The sequence below is a fragment of the Ischnura elegans genome, chromosome 7 (assembly GCF_921293095.1).
Source record: "Ischnura elegans chromosome 7, ioIscEleg1.1, whole genome shotgun sequence".
Taxonomy (NCBI): Eukaryota; Metazoa; Arthropoda; class Insecta; order Odonata; family Coenagrionidae; genus Ischnura; species Ischnura elegans.
Genome location: NC_060252.1, coordinates 101990934 through 102014807, shown reverse-complemented (window position 1 = coordinate 102014807; position 23874 = coordinate 101990934). Strand labels below are relative to the sequence as shown.

General features: G+C 38.8%; 1 protein-coding gene across 3 annotated transcripts in view; it reads left to right on the top strand.

Annotated features, from left to right (window-relative positions):
• LOC124162067 (arylsulfatase B-like) overlaps positions 1 to 23874 on the top strand; it is a 92462-nt gene that overhangs the window by 20345 nt on the left and 48243 nt on the right. Inside the window, exon 1 of one of the 3 annotated variants that reach the window (XM_046538421.1) lies at positions 22706 to 22763. The exons of the other annotated variants lie outside the window; for them this stretch is intronic. The gene's annotated coding sequence lies outside the window, so the exon portion shown is untranslated. Of the gene's footprint in view, positions 1 to 22705; positions 22764 to 23874 lie in introns of those variants that run through there. 3 annotated transcript variants of the gene reach the window in all.

Here is a 23874-nt window from a genome sequence, read left to right as displayed (position 1 = left end):
TTGCGTAGAAGCGAACAATATAGTCACTATATATGGAAAAATCGAGCAGATGTTTAAGAAGGGATAATGAATTTAAAAGAAAAATCCGCGAGCGAATGCAGTTTAACCATTTAAACTTTTCTGGATAAACTTAAAACAATTTCTTGTATCTCTCTGTCATCTGTGTAAATGAGTATGTAAAATGTATGTGTAAATGAATATGAAGTCATCTGGTGTGTTATCATTGAATATAAAACTGTAAATCCATACCACAGTTATGTAGATTAATTACAGTTTTACAGGGGCGAATCCAGGATTTCTTTCTGGGGGAGGCACAAGCAAGGCCGTACCTAGGATTTTGTTCTGGTGGGGCACAAGGATACCTCGTAATACAAAACGAGCGCAATGATAATGAGACCGTATTAAAAATCTTGCATATTTTTGAGGGTCTGGGGGGGGGGGGTGGCACGTACCCCCGTGCCCCCCCCCCCCTGGATCCGCCTATGCTGTTTTAGGATATTTTTCGTGGTCAAGTAAATTAATCGCCAACGAAATCTTTCGAGCGCTATTTTCGGTGGGTGACTCTACTACACTTTGGATAAATCTATCATAATCAACCTAAATCTATTCCCACAACCAGTGGCGCAGCGAGGGGGGGCTTAGAACCCCACCAGAACTCAGATAAATTTTAAAATTTAATCCATTTTACTTCATTGTATAAATATTACTTATAGCATAGTGTAAGCATTCGTAAAACATCCCTCAGAGAGCCATAAAACTCACCATTTTGAACTATCAATCATAAAAATTTTCTGGGGGAGGGCACCCACACCTCCTGCTTGCCTTGGCAGGTATTCCATACCCCCAAGATCCCCACTATTAGTTGCGCCTAAAACCCCCTATAGCCTTAATTCCCAGCTGCATCCCCGATGGTACCCACAGGTCCTCCAGGGCATTATAAATGGCAAATGCCGCCCGATTGCATTGCATACAATAAGGAGAGAGGTGATTAAAGTTATTTCTCCTCCTACAGTGGTGAACAACAAAAGACCATATAAAATTAACATTGAAGATTTTAAAATATGAACTCTGGTATCTTTCTCATTGTCTTTTTTATTAATTCCATTACCCCCCAGTATTAGTTCCTAAAACCCACCCTAAACTTAATTCCTAGCTGCGTGCCTGCCCACAGCCAACTTACTTTATTCCACCTACCATCTAATCCCCTATGAAAAAATGGTATAAACTGCATTAAAATTTGTAAACATTCTTATACAATTGTCATGACAATGTATAAGAATGTACTCGTATACAAATTTTATACAGGTTTATACAATTTTTTCATAGGGGATATTTAGTAGCTTTTTATCTCGAGACGTTTGAATGCTTTTTATACTCGCTACTTATATTCGGAACTACATTCTCTCTCTTGAATGAGACTGTCCCATCGCGGTTCTTGAGCGACAAACTACTTGATGGCCTGGAATGAGAAATTACCTCCACACTTTTTGCTTTTAACCCGATCGGTTTCTTAACAATATAGATCTTTGGTGGTGTTACTGTAACGTTGAAACTGGCTGGGTATGAAAGTATGGAAAATTAATTCTTGATTTGCTCTTTTTCCCGTCATTCTCTTTTTTAAAAACCGTCACTGCTGTTTTCCTGAAATACTTTGAAAACGGACAAAAAGAAAGATTGTGAAATTTTCTTCAAGTCGAGCACCACATCATCATGAAATTTCAGCTTCATTAATTTTCTTTCTAAATAACTCCTATTTGAGTTCAGATCAGCTGGATAAAGGCAGAGTATCCCTTTATTCATTAATGTTTTGAGAAAGGAATATAATTCAACCCACACTTTAGGCGATTTCTTATATTTTTTCTGGCTTGTAATCGTCGTTTTCTTCATTGCCTATGGAATTGTGCTCAAAACAGTTTGTTTAAGCCTTCAAACGGTTTAAATAAAACCTATTCTCTTCGATTTTGTCTTATTCGTTCTCTCTTCCTCCCCTACCACGCTCACAAAGCAATCTTACTTCAAATACAGTTATCAACATTTCCTCCCCGCTCAATAGGGTGGTTTCCTATTATTTTTTTATTGCCTAAATCGAAAGATTATTACTCCTGGAGTACGTATTTCACGCTCTTAGATTTTCGGATGACGATATCTATTTTTCGCGATTAAACGAAAAGAGAATATTTTCAAGCGCGCGAAAACGCGGCGGCTAAGTAGGAATGCTGGGAAAAGTCCGTGTGAGGTATTTCTGGTTCCAGCTGTCGCCGTGTAGGGTGACCTTGAGGCGAGGCTTTGAGCGCTGATACGACGCAGGCTGCTAGCAGGTAGCAGAGTACCCTGCTAGCAGGTAGCGCTTGGCTTAAATAAGGATTATTATTCCCCTATCAAACGAAGGAAATTTTCCGAACTTAGGCAATTTTAATGGGTGATTATTAAGAGATGTTTCCCTGACGTCTGTGCCTCATGCATACATTGGTAGTCTCAGGCATTGTAAAACTCCTATCTACTCGTATAGAAACTAGGTCCCTTTGACGTCACGTGGAGTGGCATCGCAAGGGCGCCAATCTGGCCTTTTTAGAATGAGGTTAAAATTGACCATTGCAATTCGTCTAAACTGGGGTTTCTAAAACCAAATAATTTGTATATTATGAATACACTTATGGTGGGTAAGGAATCGCAATCAATGCATTTCGTTTTCTTTGATGAAGGAAACTACCCTATACTCACTCCATCCCAACTCTCTCTCTCTATCTCATCCATATATCTCTCCATCCCTATAATATTCTTCGTAAGCCTTTTCTTTAAATGCTTACATTTCAATTCTCATGATCAGCTCTTTCCTATCCACGAACTTCTGCTTTTCTCTCGCTTTTCTCCTGGCGATGACGATATCTATTTTTCGTGATTAAACGACATAAACGATATTTCTATTCATTACACCGAAAACATCACTATCTGGTGAAAAATTTTTTGATATTCCCACCGGGTGTGGTATTGGGTTAATTCTCCCAACGTTTCAATGGCTGAGTCTGCCATCGTCTTCATGGGATTACTCTTAATTGTACTTTCTTACGGTATTTAGTTATTTATTTGATCATATATCTTTTTGCGGTTTGTATTTATTGTTGTGTGCGGATGTAGCGATTAATTATGGCATTCCAGGCACTGCTCAGTTGGAAGCCTTTATCTTTGTTTAAGCTCTTCTCCTCAAGGCTAATAGCAATAGGGTGGTTTCCTATTATTTTTTATTGCCTAAATCGAAATATTGTTACTCTTGGAGTACGTATTTCACACTTTAAGACTTTTAAATGACGATATGTATTTTTCGCGATTAAATGAAAAGAGAAAAATTTCAAGCGCGCGGCAACGCGACGCGTTAGTAGGAATGATAGGAAAAACTCCGTGCGACGCATTTCTGGTTCCCCCTCCCACCTTGTGAGGTGTCCTTGATCGAGGCTCTGAGCGCTGATAGGACGCAGGATGCTAGCGGGTAGCTGAGTACCTTGCTGGCTGGTAGCGCTTGGCTTAAAAAAGGTTTATAAATACCTTATCAAACGAAGAAAACTTTCCAACCTTAGCCAGTTTTAATAGGTGATAATTAAGACATGTTTCCCTGAGCTCTGTGCCTCATGCATGCATTGGTAACCTCAGACGATGTATAACTCCTATCCTCTCGTGTAGAAACTAGGTCCCTGTGACGTCACGTGGAGTGGAATCGCATGGGCGCCAATCTGGCCTTTTTCAAATGAGGATAAAATTTGACCCTTGCCATTCGTCTAAACCGGTATTTCATAAACCAAATAATTTGTGTATTATGAATACACTAATGGTGGGTAACGAATCGCAATCAATGCCTTTCATTTTCTTTGATGAAGGAAACTGCCCTATTGCCTCCTTTACAATTCTATCCCAATAGTTATTAGTACGGCACAAAACCTTTGTATTTTTGAAGTCCATCCTATGACCGAGGTCCAAGCAATGCTCCGCTACCGCCGACTTTAGCAGATAAAACAGGCGTATACATCTTTCATGCTCCGTCAGACGTTTTTCGATTCTGCAGCCAGTTTCCCCAATGTAAACGTGACCGCACTCACATGGGACGCTGTACACTCCCGAGGTTTTGAGGCCCAAGTCATCTTTCGGTGTCCCGACGCAGGAATCCCGAGAAATTTTTCATCAATCTATGCGCCGGGAAAACCTAAAATTTTACATCACTATTTGGCCTAGACCTGGGGGGTTACAACAAATAGCAATGGACGATGACAGACAACCAAGCCGTAGTTAGGGGTAACCTACCCGAGGCGATGCCGGTACCATGCCATCACCGAGGCTGGTAGTACCTATCTTACTTTTTTTCTCGTTTTTTTATCAATCGGTACTGATAAATGTTTCCTCATGTAAAGGTAAATGAAATTAGACAGTGTGTGACCTTTTCTACGATCTGTATTTTAGCTTTCTGTTCATAACTTTTGCAATTATTGAATTGGATGGATGAGACAGATACTTTGTAGAGATCCATTATGAGATATGTAGTGAAACATTTTGCACTTTTCACATAAAAATTTATTAAACTACAGTCGACATGTTTCGCTGCACTGCAGCATTATCAAGACTAAACCAAGAAATTAACCATACCAATATAAATAAATAAATGTATACTCGCAAACATTTGACCCCCAATTTATCAAATGTTTGCGAGTGTGCATTTTTGTATATATATTGGAATGGTTAATTTCTTGGTTTAGTCTTGATAATACTGCCGTACAGCGAAACATGTCGACTGTAGTTTAATAAATTTTTGTGTGGAAAGTGCAAAGTGTTTCACTTCATATCTTCGCAATTATTGTTTTACGCTTCATGCTACATCTACATCTACAAATTACCCTGCGAGCCACCTCTAGGGTGTTTGGCAGGGGGTGATCAATCACCAGCATGCAGCATGCATTTGGACTCCCACATGCACACCACACCGTCCAAGAAACGTCCCGTATAATAACAAACTATACTACTATATGCTGTTAGAAATAGAATATAGAATAGAAAATAAGAAACATGCAGTAAGTTTTACATAGGTTAGTAGGCTACACTACAAGTCATGCAATCTATTTACGCGTTCTATTGCTGCCGTTATAATCTCTTATTGATCGTGGAAAAAATGACATTCGGAATCTGTCTGTTCTGCAATCTATCTCTCTTATTTTATTTATATGATCTGATCTTCCGTAGTACGTTGGCGTCCGCAAGATATGGTTAACTTCGTCAGAAAAGACACTGCTCTTGAATTTATCTAAAAGGTTTAGTCTATTTTTCAATCTACGGTCCGACAGAGATTCCCATCCGAGTTTATCTAAGAGGTCAGTTACACTAACAAGACTATCGTAACGACCTTTCACATACCTGGCAGCTCTTCTTTGCACGCGTTCTAACTCTGTTATTAAGCCTTTTTCATGAGGGTCCCAAACACTGGCAGCGTATTCCAAATGTGGTCTAACGAGGGAAAAGTAGCTAATTTCTCTCACTTTGTCGTCGCACTTTCCTAATATTCTTTTAACAAAACCCATTTTACGATTAGCTTGACCGGTTATTTCTCGAATATGTTTATTCCACGATAGATCATTATTGAGTCTAACCCCTAGATATTTCACAGATTCAACTGCCTTTAACTGCGTGCCCCGAATGACATAGTTACGCTGTAGGGAGTTATTCTTCTTCCAGAAATTCATTACGACGCATTTTTCCAAATTTAATTCTAACTGCCAAGCATCGCACCAAGCTTGGATAGCAGCAAGGTCATTCGTTAGTTCATCTATATCTTTGCTGGAACGAATTTCTCTGTAAACAACAGCGTCGTCTGCAAATAATCGTAACTTACTCTGCACTACTTCGCCAATGTCGTTTATATAAAGAAGGAATAGGAGTGGGCCAATGACACTACCCTGAGGAACGCCAGAAGTGACTCTAACCTCATTGGATACCGCACCGTCTAATACTACTCTTTGGACGCGGTCGCTCAAAAATTCTCTAATCCAGGAAATGACATCTTCGTCTAGACCATAAGATTTCAGTTTTATTATTAACTTTCCGTGGGGTACTTTATCAAATGCCTTTTTGAAATCAAGAAAAATCGCGTCTACTGGAATGTTGTCTTCCCCGGAGACTAAAATATCGTGGGCGAAAAGCGCTAACTGAGTTTCGCACGATCTGCTTTTCCTGAATCCATGTTGATTTCCCATTAATAAGTTTTGCGCGTCTAGGTGTTTCATTACCGAGCTGACTACGATGTGTTCAAGGACTTTGCAAGAGATGGACGTTAAAGATATCGGCCTGTAATTAGATGGCTGTTCCTTGTCTCCACTTTTAAATATAGGCGTTACATTAGCGATTTTCCAGTCATTAGGTACTTCGTGTTGCTTGATGGATTTACTGAATATTAACTGCAAGTAGGGGGCAAGTTCTGAAGCTAGTTCTTTATATACGCGAGAAGGGATTTCGTCTGGACCAGGTGATTTATTTGGACTAAGCGATTTCAATATATTTTCTATTCCGAGCGTACTAATGTCAATAGCTGGCATCTTATGTAGACAGGGATTGTCACCGGTCTCGGGTGAGTTTTCGGAAGGCTCCGTGAACACGCTCTTAAAGTAGGAATTTAATAAATTGGCTTTATCGTAACTGCTTGTCAACATATCTCCATTGTCGTTTCTCAGCGAACATACGGTAGATCGTTTACCTTGAACTTCCCTAACATATGACCAAAATGCTTTTGGGTTATCCTGTAACTGCTCTACTAGGGTTAAACGGGTAGTTGCCCTAAGTACAAAAGGTAGTTGCCCTAGGTACGGACTTTGCCCTTATCATTGCTTTTTCTTTTCGAGTTAAAATTCAATCCTCCCGATCCGAAATTTGCGCGGAGTGAGGAAGGAGGTTGCCAATGGCATTCCAGGAAGTGATTTCGACCATCCTATTTGTTGTGGCGTCCCTCTGCCTTGATTTCCCCCCCTCCCCTCCTCGATCAGCGACCGACCGTGTTTGGCAACCCTTGTCCGTGGGACGGGATCCTTTCTAAACCATTGCGAAGAATTCCTCAGTCGAAATAACTCCCTTGAACGACACACGACTTCCTCCCCCGTACACACTTCAAGTTTCTCTCTCTGTCGTAAATAATGTCCTTGCCGTCGAAATTTGATGCTAAGGGTGCTCGGATGTAAGTTAAGAGCCAAGGATGTGGAAATTGCTTCAGACGACTTAAAATTTAACGTTTTCATTCCTGTATCTCCCTTCCATTTCGGACATTAGGATGTCATAGGCGCCTCATATCTGCCAGGACTCCGAGGTTAGTTTTCAATTAGTGCTAATGAGGAGCGGCCTGGAAACTTCGACTGGATGTCAAGGCTAGATTTAAACCTTTCATTTATGAGACACTGATTTTTCTAAATTACCTCATGTGACTGGCCTATGGAGGAAGTTCCACGTTTGCTTGGTGTCCTCTCATATTCAGAAATAAAATTCCACTTTTCGTCCCATGTCACTGAGAACATTTTAATAAATTTCCCCTTCGTTTCGCAATGTTGTCACTCAGTTTTATGCGTGCACAAAGAAGAAATATATACCTCACCTGGGGTAATCATCGATTGAAATGGATGGTTTTATTGTGAATTTTATAAGGGAAAATTTGGATTTTTTTAAAATCCAAGTTTTAAAGTATAATTTTAGTGTTGGCAATATAATTAGCGGGAGGTCAAATGGTCCGGACTCCGTGGCTAATTTTCAATTAGTGGTAGTGAAGATTGGCCTGGAATCTTCAACTGGATGTCAAGGCTGACTTTTAACCTTCCATTCCATGAGATGATGATTTTTTTTTCGTGACCTCATGTGACCTAGCCTATGGGGAATCAAAATTTTACATGGTGTCCACCCATATAAAGCAATAAAAATTCCCCTTTTAGTCCCATTTCATTGAGAACATTTAAATAATTTACCCCTTTGTTTCACAATGATGTTACACAGTTTGTCTTTTATATGTATACCAAGTATAAATATACCTTGGCTGGTGAAATCATCGATTGGAACAGATGATTTTAATGCGAATTTGTATGTGGAAAACGCTAGAAATCAATAAAAATTAATTATTAATTTATAATTCAGAATTAAAATTCAAACGAATTAAAAAGACCTGTAGAGTGTAATTTTAGTGCGGGCAACATCATGTACAGGAGGTAACATACTTTCACGGTTTAAAGCAGTAAGTACAGCAGGTAGTTCAATTTACTGCGTAAAATATGGTATGATTTCAGGCAGTATTAAGGAAATCAAAAATTTTTTCTGTGATGCGTTATGATTCCTGGGTTTTTCTCGTACGTTTTTTGCGGTAGTTTCTTAGTTTTTTTCCTGAATTTACCGAGTGGGTGGCCACCTAGGGTTGTATCTCTGGTTGCATTCAGTGCAAAGTTCAGTGGTATTGACGGCAAAGAATTTTTGAGAGAATTTGTGAGTGTTCTGCCTGAAATAGGCTCTTTCACTAACTTTTTATTGCTGATTGTGATAAAGTTTGAAAAATAAAAAGAACCGTGGGTTCCTGTTTTTTGGTTCTTTCCTGGAACTATTTTCGGGAAAAAATCGATGGAATTTTTCAGGTGATTTGATGACGTCATGCACTCCTGACGATCGGGTCTCCATTTTTCAGCGACTCCTTCCTTCCTCGCATGGTTCCCATGAAGTTAATTGTTGTTTACACCCTTGTGAGCGATGCTAATGACATTAGCGGCTCATGGAGAGGGGGCGGAAACTAAAGCATTATTTTATTTAAAATAATAGAGAATGGATGAACGAAGGTTATTTTCGTCACAATTTATCTTTCACATCCATTTAGCGAATTATTTTAATAAAAGGGTAGTTTCCTTCATCAAAGAAAACGAAAGGCATTTATTGCGGTTCGTTACCCACCATTAGTGTATCCATAATATACAAATTATTTGGTTTTAGAAATCTCAGTTTAAACTATACAGTTATGTATATTATAATAATGTATAGTGTAATTCACCGTTTATTTCGTTCGTTTCCATTTTCTGTGTCTAACAATAAATACGCTATGTATGGAAGCATGGTGAGGCGATGGAGGTGAGGTAGGTTCATTCTGAACCTTATGATGTACGTATTTTGTGAAAGGATACGAATTATCCATGGTCCTATTAGGTCTTATGAGCAGCTAGTACTAGAGATGGCAATGTTAAATTCTTGGAAAAAATAGTCTCCTTCGGTGATGCAAGGCTATTAAGAATTATTCGATATAATTTACGTGTCTTAATTTCATGAATCTTTTTCTATACATCTATTTCGGTAGGAACCTGATATGGTATAACTTTTGGAGAATATTATTTCAAAGCTGCCGATATATTCTCTATAAATAATAAAAAAGGAAAGAAATCGGGTCAGTTTTATTTGCTTACGGAGCTATCGGTTATTTTCTCTTAAAAAAATTGAAAAATAATAATAGAGAATATTTGGTGAACACTTTGTTTTACATGAAAGCCGTGATACCTGAGTATATACACATATGTCTGTCACTCACTTCTTTGGAAATTTCTCGCTATGCCATCGCTCCAAAAGCCTTGTTAAACAGTACATTAACACGTACGGATTAATGTCTAAATGCATGAACGCGAGAATGAACGCCAAAATGCACCGTGTAACCACCCAACTTATGCGAATGCATGCGCAGAAAATAAAACCTGTTCTAATTTGGTTCATGCATTCGAACGTGTTCCGTTCCGGTCCACCAAAATCATTCACGCAAACGTACATTCACTTGTTCATCTACATAACATCCTGCGAGCCACCTCTAGGGTGTTTGGCAGGGGGTGATCAATCACCAGCATGCAATTAGAAAATGCTCACCAACAGTACATAAAACGCCACGCATACTAACAAATTATACTACCATATGCTGTTAGAAATAATAATAAAATTAAGAAACATGCATTAAGCTTTACATAGATTAGTAGGCTACACTAAAAGTCATCTAATCTATTTATGAGTTTTATTCCTGCCGTTATAATCTCTTACTGGTCGTGGAAAAAAAAGACATTCTGAATCTGTCTATTCTACAGTCTATCTTATTTTATTTATATGATCTGATCTTCCGTAGTATGTTAGCGTCCGTTAGCTATGGCTAACTTCGTTAGAAAAAACACTGCTCTTGAATTTATGTAAAAGGTTTATTCTATTTTTCAATCTACGATCTGACAGAGATTCCCATCCGAGTTTATTTAAGAGGTCAGTTACACTAACAAGACTATCGTAACGACCTTTCACATACCTGGCAGCTCTTCTTTGCACGCGTTCTAACTCTGTTATTAAGCCTTTTTCATGAGGTTCCAAACACTGGCAGCGTATTCTAAATGGGGTCTAACGAGGGAAAAGTAACTAATTTCTCTCGATTTGTCGTCGCACTTCCCTAATATTCTTTTAACAAAACCCATTTTACGATTAGCTTGACCGGTTATTTCCCGAATACGTACTAGTGCGTGCGTGTACGTGTTAATGTACCTTGTAACCAGGCTTTAACAGCAAGTGAAAGGAGTCATGTCCATACTTTACTTACTGTTGGTTTTGTATTGTGTCGATGTCTTTTCACTTCATGGTCTCCTCCTTCTCTTTCCCGCTGAAACTCCTTCCTCCTATGACGGATTTCTGCCCCTCCCCAGTAACCATTCCAACCACATCCTATTCCATTTTATCTCGTCCGACAGTTTCCTGGCTGGCCATATTCTGACAGAGGAGTTTATGTAATCACGCGCAACATTTCCAAGCTCAAAGTTAGCAACCAGTCAGTTGCATCGGGGGCGGATCCAGGAATTTTTCTGTGGGGGGGGGGGGAGCACAAGGGTCTGACAGGCATGCGATCTTCTAATACTTGAGATCAAGAACAAGATACGGTAATAGGGTAGTTCCCTTCATCAAAGAAAACGAAAGGCATTGATTGCGATTCGTTACCCACCATTAGTGTATTCATAATATACAAATTATTTGGTTTTAGAAATACCAGTTTAGACGAACGGCAATGGTCAGTTTTAACCGCATTTGAAAAAGGCCAGATTATCGCCCATGCGATGCCACTCCAGGTGACGTCACAGGGACCTAGATTCCATACGAGTAGATAGGAGTTTTACATCGTCTGAGATTACCAATGCATGCATGAGACACAGAGCTCAGGGAAACATGTCTTAATAATAACCTATTAAAACTGGCCATGGTCGGAAAGTTTCCTTCGTTTGATAAGATATATTAAGTATAATATACGATAAGGTGTATTAAGTATTTAATAAGGTATAATCCATAATTAAGCCAAGCGCTACTTGCTAGTAGGGTACTCTGCTACCTGCTAGAAACCTGCATCGCCGCGGCGCACATACCCTCGCCCCAAGGTCACCTCACACGGCGACAGCGGGAACCAAAATGACGTCACACGGGCTTTTCCCGGCATTCATACTTAGCCGTCGCCTATTCGCGCGCTTAAAAATTTTCACTTTTCATTTAATCGCGAAAAATAGATATCGTCATTTAAAAATCCAAAAGCGTGAAATACGTACTCAAGGAGTAATAATCTTTCGATTTAGGCAATAAAAAATAATAGGAAACCACCCTATGACTGTAGTAAAAATATTCTCTTTATTTCGATTTCGATTGGTTTCTTGATGATTAAAAATTACAATTATTGGTTTTAGATACTGCTTTAATTCAGTTGCGCAGCCAGGAATCTCGTTCGAGGGGGTGGGGTCCAAAACCAGGGGGGGAAATTTTTGAAAAACAGGGTACTAAGTAATGGGTTTTAAACTAATTTAAACACTTTTCATAATCGAAAAAACTTCATTTGTTAAAGAAATATTATGTAAATTTATACTTTTCCAGTATTTTCTTTTCTTTTATGAAGTAAAAATAATTGTATTTTTTATATTTCGGGGGGAGTCCGGACCCCCCGCCCCCCTGGCTACGCCACTGCTTTAATTTGATTCGTTTCGTGCTAATGTGATAACCAGTAACGGCTCAGTCTCACTGTGCCATTTCTGTTGTTATTTTCCCGGAAGTGCTACAAAGGTGTCTAATACCGCAATCCACTGTAGAATTTGAAGTTCAAATACGTATTGATGTTTAAACTCATGATAAGTTCCAATTCATCCATATCTCTGGCGTCGTTTCCACGAAATTAATGCACTGTAAGTGCTGGTTTTTAGAGAACATCATTGCACTCTTAAAATTAATGATAGAAATATTATTGAATTCTAAGCCGAATATGCTTCATGAAGCAATATTATGGAGCAACTTTAAATTCAGTGTGTGTTATATGTCTCTTACAAAGAAAAATTGATTTGAATTGAAGAAATTATATTTTGTGTCATTGAATATGAAGTTATTCGAAGAGGCTTATGTCACCTGGTAACCCTTAATCGGTTAAATATTAAAATTTTGGGGTGAAAATATTCTTTTACGTGCAATCAAGGTAAATCTAACATATAGTACAGTAAATATTAGTTTATTTACAAGAATGTTGATCAATTATGTTATAATGCAATGAATATCCTGAGAAAAGTTGTCCATTTTGGCAAAATAATTAATTTGCATTGGTGAAAAATGTATTCAAAAGAGACTCCAAATTATATAAGATAGAATGGTATGGGACTTCCATATGTCCGTAATTAATAAATTATATAAACAAAACTTATCAATGGTTCACAAAGTAGCGATCTGCTCGTTGCCATGTTGAAATCCACGAAGCATCAAAGTAGTTCGCAAAAACTCCAAGAGATGACGGCAGTTGAACATGCCTTGGGAACATAACACGAGTTTATTCCAAGCTAATGCAATCGCTGACAGCGGCCGTCGTGCGCAGATATACGTGGATATTTTTTACGCTAACCTGATCGAATGGTGTATAATACGAGATACATTGACCAATTGATTACGCATCACCGAAAACGCTGGTGATAAGAAGCGATGGTCTGTGGAAAGGGGTACAGGCCAGGATGATCGACAAAATGTAACGATTAAACCTACTACCATTTAACAGTAGATTATCCTTTAATAAAAAAATAATATGAATGATGTTGATTTAGCTCTCTTGAGGTATCTTAGATTTTCCCACGCCCACCAGCAGCTTGAAGTTCGCCAAGATTTCCATGTAGTCTTCGTCCACTTCATGAGATGTTCCGCTCTAAATTTTTAATTAATTTCACCATCGCCAAGACCACAGTGTCTCTCGCCAGGTCATGGGCAGTTTTACCTGAGTTCCGCGAAACCTTATTATGGCGGGGGGCTTTCGATAATTCCGCGTATACTCGACATGAAAGTGTTTTGTCCTAAAATCTATAATTGGGCATTGACATTGATAGGAAAAACATTTACTCTACTTCGAATAATTTTTCAAAAAACATTCACTATCAACGTTTGAACTGTGGCATCTTGGGATCTTCATTATCTCATATTTAATTGGTGTTTGTTACTTCAGCTTAGTATTTAAAATGATATTTTCTGGGCAGTATTTTAGTATGAAGCATAATATCCTGATTTTTACTTAATTTAAAAGACTAAATTTAAGTTAAATACCATTAAAATTCCACTATCGATTAATTTAGGTTTCCATGGATTATTTGAGAAGTATTCTGGCTGTATCCCATCCCTTCATGTAGTTCCCTCTTAAAGTCAGAATAAGGACTAATCCCTTCCATTATACCGATAAATCCTATTCTCTTCCTTCCTTGGCTTCTGTATTTATTAGGTATTTGTGTCAGAAAATGTATTTGACTGTATTGACTCTACGGTTACGGTAAAGATTTATCGAATAGGCAATTTTAGTCGGCTTTCCAACATATTTAGTATTATTCTCTTATTTTATTTTCAAAGCACTAGAAAACATAGACGGAAGCACTGCGACTACAATGAAATTAATGGTGAATATGAACGTATCTTAGCTGCTTGTAGACTCGATCGTCTATCGTCATCTGTTATGGACGCCGATATAAACGATGTACCATTCCCTCGTTAAGTTAATTGCCATGAATACAATTCATTTAATGTCCGTCGCAGCGCTTTCGTCTATATTTAAGATTGTTTAGAATGTTAAAGAAGTGTTGGTGTGAGGCTATGACCGCCGCTACAATGCAGGTTGCTAGCAGGTAGCGGAGTACCTTGATAGCAGCTAGCGCTTGCCTAAAATAATGATTATCAATGCCCTATCAAACGAAGGAAACTTTCCGACCTTGGGCAATTTTAATAGGTGATCATTAAGGGATGTTTCCCTGAGCTCTCTGCCTCATGCATGCGTTGGTAATCTCAAACGATGTAAAACTCCTGACTACTCGTATAGAATTTAGGTCCCTGTGACGTCACGTGGAGTGGCATCGCATGGCCGCCAATATAGTCTTTTTCAAATGAGGTTAAAATTAACCATTGCCATTCGTCTAAACTGGGATTTCTAAAACCAAATAATTTGTTTTTTGTGAGTACAGTAATGTTGGGTAACGAATCCCAATCAATGCCTTTCGTTTTCTTTGATGAAGGAAACTACCCCATTCAGGCTCAACCTAATTAAAATTCAGTATACGGATTTTTTAAATCGGAGTATATGTAAATGCGGAAATTTATGTCCACATTAAATGATATTCTCATTCGGTTCGGCTTTTTATGAAATTTTCCAGGAATTTTCTTTGACTTGATCATCCATGCTTTAAGAAATTTCGTGGGACAATTGGTGCGACAAATTCATGCAGCAAATCGTTCGTCGACCTCTGTCGTTCAGTAAAATTGAGGCAGTTTGGAATTGGACCCGAGTAGCTCCAGTTCCCGAAATAAGGCACCTGGAATATTTGCTGAACCCACATCAGTCAGAATGAGTAAGATGAGTTTATTTCTTTTCGACATTTATTTTTTTTGTAGTTTTCACTCTGCTGGTAAGTCATGCGGGCATGAAATCAGTTCCAATGGATAGCGTGTTTAAATACACCAACGGATGAAGTTCGCCATATGAACCCGGATATCCCGATTGCCGGTTAGGCGTTTACACCACCATTTTCTCAAAGTGAACTTCGGGATGGGATTTACCGAACAATATGTTGACGTCACAAGTCCACACTGTGGCACATGTGGCGAAAAATGCCTTGGTGATGTATCTGGCTAACACACCTGACGGGCAATCGGGAGATCCGGGTTCGAATCCCGGCTAAGTCAAATATTTTTCCATGGCGAACTTCATCCGTTGGTGTATTTAACTTTGCACCCGTGCACGTGACTGCGTACAAAGTCACTTGTTCCTGCAGTGCTTTGAAAGTCGTCGTCGCAGACCAGCGGAAAAATAAGGGTTTTTCACCCCGACAGTGGCTTAGTAAGCACGACCCTCGCCACATGAGCCACAGTGTGGACTTGTGACGTCAACATCTTGTTCGGTAAATCCCATTCCGAAGTTGGCTCTGAGAAAGGCTTGGTGGTGGAATTGGTTAACTCGCCTGACCGGCAATCGGGAGATTAGGGTTCGAATCCCGGCTAAGTCAAATATTTTTTCATGGCGAACTTCATCCGTTGGTGTATTTAACTTTGCACCCGTGCGCGTGACTGCGTACAAAGTCATTTGTTCCTGCAGTGCTTTGGAGAGCGTGTTGCCAAAAAGTGATACTACGGAAAAAATTAAATGTACATTAATGGGAAGTGGGAAGGAATATGGGAAGTAATGAATATGCCGGTAAAATCTTGTGGGAAGAATTTTAGTGCCAGCACGTTCCAATCGCTGGTTTTCGTGAAGCATTCTTCGTCGACCGAATGCGCAGTAGTGGATGTTGTTAACAGTGAGTCTTAGAATTCAATGTTTTATATTGTAAAGCATTCAGTTTCGAATGCTTTCATGAGACACGTGTACTATAACACGTGGAATTAATTACTTGGGACAGACCGGTTGTATCATTTTTATGACAATCGTGTCATTGAAGGCGGTGTGTATTTCTAAGAAAAAGTGCGTCCCATGGAGTTTTTATTTTTACCGATTATTTGTCTTTAGTTTGATTTTAGCATTGGAGAGTGCCCGAGATGGAATCGACGATCGCTCATTGATTTTCTTCAACCAAACCTGTATTTTTAAATGCGTTGCTTCTGTTCATTTAATGGGAATTAGACTGGGAGGTAAAACAGCCTTGTAAATGGTCTAAGTGGCCTTCGGCAGGTAGTAGGAATGGGTTTATTTGAGTATACTTGTTCGTGAGGCGAATAAAATATAAAACCTACTGATGCAATTAGCCAAGGGCGAGATGAGGGCTCAAAAAAAAATTAAAAACCGACTTCTAGCAGGAAATATTTTCAAACTATTCAGTATACTGTTAAAAACATTCCCTTTTTATTCACCTCCTCATATCATGATGCATAGTTTTCACTGAAAAATCTCTTTTCTTCATCTTTTTGTAAATTCGCATATTGATACAATATTTAATAAAAATTTTAATATTTAAAAAATTGGGAACCATTCGAGTTATAATCGATTGGTTCCCAATTTTTAATTTTTTTTCTAGGAGTTTCTTTTGCACTTCGTCGAAATATAATGAAACCGATTGTCCACCTGGCTCTTAATAAACCTCACTGAGGGGTATGTTATGCACAAATTGATAGCTCATTCAATATATTCCCAATTTATTTACAACACAACTGCTTTTTCGTGGCTGTAAGTCTAGATTTAGTAATTATGGACGAAATTAAAAAAGAAAGATTTAGAAATTGAAACACTGATATTTACTTCATATTACCTCATTCTTTGTCTCGATATTTAACAATTTTATGCTGCGAACTCCTTTATCATTGTTGAAATCGTTGAAAAATTACTGATTGGGGAATAAGGAAATGCACTTCAGAAGCATAGCCGAGAAGCGTTCACTTAATTGATATGCGTCGTGAAAATTGATAAATAATTATTAATAATTTATTATCTGAGACTGAATTGATACCCACGTCTTTTCTGGATCACTCTAGATCCCTAGCTGTTCAATTATCGAAATTAAGAGTCATCACATTACATAGGCATTTATAAAGCATTTTTCTCTAGCTTGGTGCTGTAGTGATAAGTATCCATTACTGCAGCTAGATACAGTGTACAGTCAGGATATGTGAAAAATAATAAAATTCTGAAATGGTATACCGGAGACGGTGCAAGTCATGGGCTTTGGTCAACAATATAGTTAATGGCCTATGAGAAGGATAAAGTTCCTCCTCCATAGAGTCCCATATTACTACAGATTAACACAGTGATATAACCCGAAGGTTGGTTTGATTAGGTGAGGGTAGAGTTCACCCCGGACCAGGCCGCAGGCGTGTGAACTTCACACGAGTCGGGGGCCAGTTCCTTCCCCTGGGCCACCTCACCTTTCGAGGATTTTGATGTTTTGGGTGTTCAAAAAGTTCACCCGGAATCCGAAAACATTTTTTATCGTCGGTTTGTGCGTAAAATTACTGTTAATAATTAATAACATATATTTTTTTAACGTAAGTGCACTACTCGCAATTTACAATGGTTTTTAAAGCCTCGGATCCAGGGGCGGTCTGGCTGGTCGGCAATAGCCCAGGGCCCCGAGCTAAGGGGGCCCCCACAACGCTCGCGTATATCTTGAAGTCTTTATGAAAGGTGTAATAAAAAAGACTTAGAATACTTGAACCAAAGTCTTTTGGATTTATACCATTCTACTCTTTCATTAGTTACTTTACACTGTATGCATACTCATTGTAAAACATTTACGTAAAAATACAAACAAAATAAAAGTCTTAGAAGATAAAAGAGAACCTGATGATATTTTGAAACGAAATTTTCGTTATTCGATAAGGTCATTTTAGTTTTTTTTATGGTTCAGTGCAGTTTGAAATCAAAAATTCACTTAATAATAAATAATACAACCATTATATACATTATTAAATTTTATAAGGTCTGTAATTCTCATTTTTCTTTCGAAACTGCTGATATTTATGAGCTTCTATCTGCTTTTTTTTAAGAGCCAGAATAGTGTCAAAATTCATTTCCGGGCATTCAATTTCCTTAAATTTTCCGGGCGAGGACACCGGAATCCCCCGGTAAATAGGGCCCCCAATCATCCCAGACCGCCCCTGCTCTGATAACCCCCTATTCTCTCCATTGATACCCCACCCTTGATAAGGTTCTGGAACCATATCTATTTCGGTTCTCTGTATTGTTCTCGGCCTAGCTGCGTTGAAGTTGATTTCAGATGACGTTACCTGCCCTATGCTGGCCACATCTTCAAATCAGGTCTGAGATCAGGTCACACCTGTTTCGTAATCATTATTTCTGAGTTTTATCATAGAGTAAGTATATACTTACTCTATGGTTATATGCAATGGTAATTACGCTTATTTTCATTGAATCGCTCCTTATCATTAACTTTAGATTGGGAAAGATCGGAAGGACAAGCAAATACGAAGTTGAGAATGGAATTGTGAGAGATGAAAGCAGAGTGGTATACTTGTTTAAGTGTGAAAGGATGTTTAATTGAATGGCAAATGCTATTTAATCGTCTACAACAGAAAGTTGACAGCATTTATTTGCCATAAAAAAGAATATTGATAGGGCTAAGTCTTGAAAAATAATCTCGTCGTGATTTTAATCTCTCTTATCTTTTTTGGCTGAGAAAGAAAATAAGTCCTTTCTGGTGGAATCCATATTTTATCACACTTTCCCAATGGTAATTGACGTCACCAACCTCTTTCATAATTACTGGTACTTTCAGTTCGTGAATCTAGCTGCAATGACAGCTCATCGTAAGTCAGAATAGATTTAATCACCGACTGGCACGCAATACACCATTTACCTCTAAAACATCTCATCATTTACGGAATGATTCAATTTCCAACTATCCGTTTCTGTGTTCTGAATACAGTAATTGCCGCAGTTAGTTAACGTTAGATTCAATTAAAACATTTCCAAAGTTGGTAGAAAATTAAAAATAAAATTTTGCATCAAAAATAATTTTCTGTAATATTTCTAACCCTGCCGCGTGAACGGCGGTGAAATATACAAGAACGAGCGTGCTGCGCCCGCTCCCAGCGGGATTCCCCCGCTCTTTTCAATGCAGGTCCACAGAGGGATAGGTGCGTTTCTAATTGTAAAATGTATAAAAAAGGCAGGGTCTTGTGTACAAATTTAATTGGAATGTTCATGCACAAATTGAGGTCAGAGGACCTCTTTAAACACAACATTGGAAGTAATTACACTATCCTCTGTTAAACGCACATGATGACTCATACTTACGTATCAACAGGAGACTTGAATGTGGAATCTGCCGCATTTTGATAAAAGTTATTTAAAGAATGCGAGATATTGTTGCTAATGAACAAATGTATCAGTTTGTGCGCCGTTAACGTCAGGAATATTTACCGGTTTTTGTTTTTTTTTTGTTTTTTTTTTATTATTAAAAAAAAACAATTTTAGGAAACAATTACAATATTTATGAAGTAAGATATGCCGTCGCATGTTCTCTGATAAATTCTGTGCATTTTGGTACCTCATTTGTAGAGTTTGGTTGCGTATAAGTTGAGAAAAAGGGATCTATACTGTATAAAAAATATAGAAGATTGCCATGAGAAAACATTCCCCTGGACCGGAGAGCCAAAGGTCCGTGGTTCGATTTCTGGTCCAGGGGAATTTTTCCTCATGGCAATTCTTGTATAATTTTCTGTGCCTATCTTTTAATTGCGAGTTCATTCAAATTTGAATTACGGCAACTAGTGTATGCATCTGTCAGTTTTCCCAAGCGGTTTAGCTGCTTTTATGGCATACTTCTCTGGAAAGCGAGAGGCTATTCTCGATGGTAATTATAAATATGTTAAACGATTAAATTTTTAGCATTAAACTTTATCTGCGATCTATAATTTTCTTTCAATGAACTATCTATCTTTCATACCGTGTTGGGGAATGAATAAAGGCTCGGCAATTCATTGTAAATCATAATATTTAATAACGGGCTTGCGGTTTGAGATGATGCGACATGACATCGAACCTGTCGCATGTTAAGAAATGATAGCAAAAAATGTCCATTCACGTCTCTCCTCTAAGAAATGCGATAACCTGATACCTAATCAGAGTTTTTTCTCTTTTCGCCGTTGAAGTTTATGGAATTATCTATTATGTTGGATTAAGTTCCTAGAACGACTCGATGGTAATCAACCTCGAAAATCGGCGTAGCTATCAACCAATAGAAATAACGTGAAAAATGAAACTTATGAATGATATGCTTATCGATTTTCGAGCATTACGTGACTTCAGATGAATTTTCTCCTTATTAGAGCTCTTTAACCTCAGCTAATGTCATTAATTTTCCCTCTCCGGGAAGCCGAAGTACGTATCATATCATAACTTCGTTGGTCTGGAATGGTTTTCCTCTAAAAATCAGAATACCGTATGTTTGGATGAGGGCATGAACAGATGTTGGATTTACATTGCCTCAGAGTGAAGGGAGGTTTGTAAGATGCCAAAGGACCTCAACATGCCAAGCCTTGGGAAGATTTAACCGAAGTCAACTTCACCGGAAGTCTTATTAGTGAGAGTATATAACTAATTCACCACCAACCGCGTATATTGGCCGTTGCGCAAATTGCTAAGTAATAGTATTTTTTATTTCAGTGCAACAAAACGAATCTTTTTAATAGCTACTGCTCAAGATATTGATTCGAAAGTTGGTTGTTGACGAAGGTGACCTTCGGTATCGCGAACTGCAAGGAGGGCCAAGGACAACTATTTTTATTATTAGAAATCAGGTGCCGTAATTTCTTTTAATAAAAAAAAGTTCTTCAATTGCGACAAATATTTTTTTACTCCAACTACACCCTTTTCTGAGGTTTTCTAGAGGTGACTTACCAAAATAAATGTTTCGTTTCATTTTACGTTTGGGAAACATACTGTAGTTCAACTATAGTCGTATTTATATTTTTTTGAAGTTATGTTAGGTTAAATTAATTTTAAAACTTTCCATTTCTTATTAAATGCGGCTGCATTGCCACGTGAAGACAACATATTAGCATTTAGAATGTGAAATAGCATTAACGCCTCGAGTTAAAAAGAGGCGCTGAAGTGGAAACAAACGAAGGTGCGAAAGAGGGAATCAATTTCTGAAACAATTACCATAATAAAATTCAATAAATGCCAATGACTTGTTGTTTCAAATAATATTTTTTGGTAGGCTTGATGGAGAATGCGTGCGTTCTTAGACGATCTACTTCATAAATAATTTCCATTGTCATATATTACAGAGTACATAGTACATATGACCGTTCGTTTTCGTTTTTGAACATTCGTTTGCATCGATTTTAAATGGAAAAAATGTATTGCACCTCACAATAATCACAATTTACTTTACAAAGTGTATGCCTGTTTCCATGTTGGAAAAGTTTCACAAAGTAAAGCATTTAATTATTAGCAAAGAATTTAAAGAAATGAAAAATATTTTTTTCTGAAAAGGAGGACAAGTTTGCTATTTTATGGTTCATTTCATAGATAAGGAAACTTTTAGGGTGGCATTCGTCATATTTTGGATTATAAAAACGGTGTATTAAGATACCATTTTTTCCTTTTGGGGGATAACGCACCGTAACGTAACATAAAATATGTTTTATGGAAATGTTGCTTATATTTTTACGCATACTTATTCATCAATCATTTTCAGTGGGGTTGTAAAGTGTGTACCTGCACTATTTTGCGAAATCGCAATTTATTGAAGGAGTTCGAGAGATGGAGGGATGGGATATATTACCAGTGAAAAATATTCCATATTCAGCTAAATTAAAAAAGTTGCCTCCCACTTTTTATGAGTTAGTGACGCAATTAGACATTTGGTCTATTTTAACACGATAAAGCAGAACCTTTTACTGAGGAAAAGAGTCGCTCAATTGAGTGTGGAAAGCAAAGAACCAAGCGAGGTTTATGCACAAGACGGAAGAAAAGCTGAGAGGCGGAGACAGGCTCGGAAACAGTTTGTGACGTCACCAACTTAGCTGGAAAGGGTCAAGGTAGTCGATTTTTTGTCGCGAAGAGATCGAGAAATATGTGGCGGATTAAAAAACGGAAAAATGTGAGTCTCTTTATTTTGCTGACTTCATCAAAATCGGCAATAAAAAATTACCGAAGGAGACGAGTTTTTCTTCCGTATTTCAAGCGGGGATATGATCATTGTTGAGATAAGCTGAACTCATCATCGCTGTTCGCGAAAATTCGATGCCTCTGGCGATGAAATGCTATCTCTCTTGCCAAATCTGCGTTGATAAACCAGTAGATCTCCTCCCGTAGGCCGGTGAACTCGCGCGTGGGCGTCTATATTTTATTCATTGACGGGAAACAAATGTTGCCCGCGAGGGATGACCATGATCGCAACATATTATGACGTATATCCCCTCCGACCGACCGATGGTCACCCTGTCACACGATCAAGGTCGTCCCGTTCCAAGGCCTCGGAAGACTTTTCCCTGCACCTTCAGGGGGAGACGCGGAGGTAAGGTGTTGTTCCGCAAGGGGGCGTGGTGACCGCGGGAAGGGGAGACCTCGTGTGCATGTGTGGAGTTTTGTTGTGGATTTTCCTTGGCTCCGGCCCGGGGTGGTGGGAAGGGTCTTCATGTGGGTGTGGGGAAGGGGGGGGGGGTTGCAGGGAAGTGGACGAGGCGGTAAACCGAAGCGGCGATCCGCAGTTTCCATCCGAGCCAGGTGAAAGGCGGGACCCGCGCGCAGAGGAACTACGAAGCGGCTCTCCCGGGTATGTACCGCAAGGCTCCCCTCCCGGACTGATCCAGTTCACAGCCGTCCGGCGCCGCTTTACGCGAATTTCCGGAATCGGGCAGGCCGCCGCATTTCCGTCTATTTAGGCGTTTTCTGGTGGTACTTTCCGTCGCTGATATCTCGAAAAGTATTGACCGTTGTCGGCTGCAATCAAAACTACGTCTCATGGGAATCCATTTCCTATCACGCAGCGAAATTTGAACGAGATCTGGTGGTCACACTTGAGGGACTTACGTAGAAGTTTTAATATTATAAATCTCAGAATAACTTTGTGAGAATTGAGTGGCGGATGAAAATTCGGGTTTTCCTCGGATAGAGACTTAAATTGTAGTGAATGTATTACTTATTTCTCCTCTTTAGCGTATTTTGCATATGGTAATATTTGCGAAATCGTCAATAGTTAAACTCTCATACCAGCGGCGTTGTGTTGCCTTTATCAATACGCTTTTGTGGAGTCCCCACTCCAAGCCCCAAAAACTGAGAAACTCAGACGAAAAGACTATGGTAATCACTCAAGATATAGTAAATCATTTGGAAAGAATATCTCTTGTTGACTTTGCTAACAAAAAGGGAATCAGGCTTCAGTCAGCGATTGAGTTTGCCAATCGAATACATTCAGAGGATACATAGGGTGTGGAACTCATGGTTTCTGTTTTAAAGGATAGGTAAGATGTGAAATAGCACCTTAATAAATTGGTTTGCTTATCCGTTTCGGGCTTCGTATTTTTAATTGTGTAAATATTTCAGTTGCATTTACTTGAGGAATGATATGGTCGATGATGGGAATTGCCGAGAGGATGTGATGGCTAACGCCGTAGTTACAGGAGAAGAATATTTCGTGGCTCCTCCTTGCCGCGGTCCGACAGAAACGTTAAATTAAGAGAGTGGTTTTGCCGAACGGTGTGAGCGTTGGTTTTTTCCCAGGGAACCCTCCGACCAATAACCCAATGCGTTACCCACTTGATGCGATCCTCCTCTATGTATCTACATCAAAAAGATTTATCTGATGTATAGGGGCTATCTTTCGATCTGCGTCGGGCGAATTTTTTGGTATTGTGCGGAGTAATCTCGCAATGTATTTTTTATGA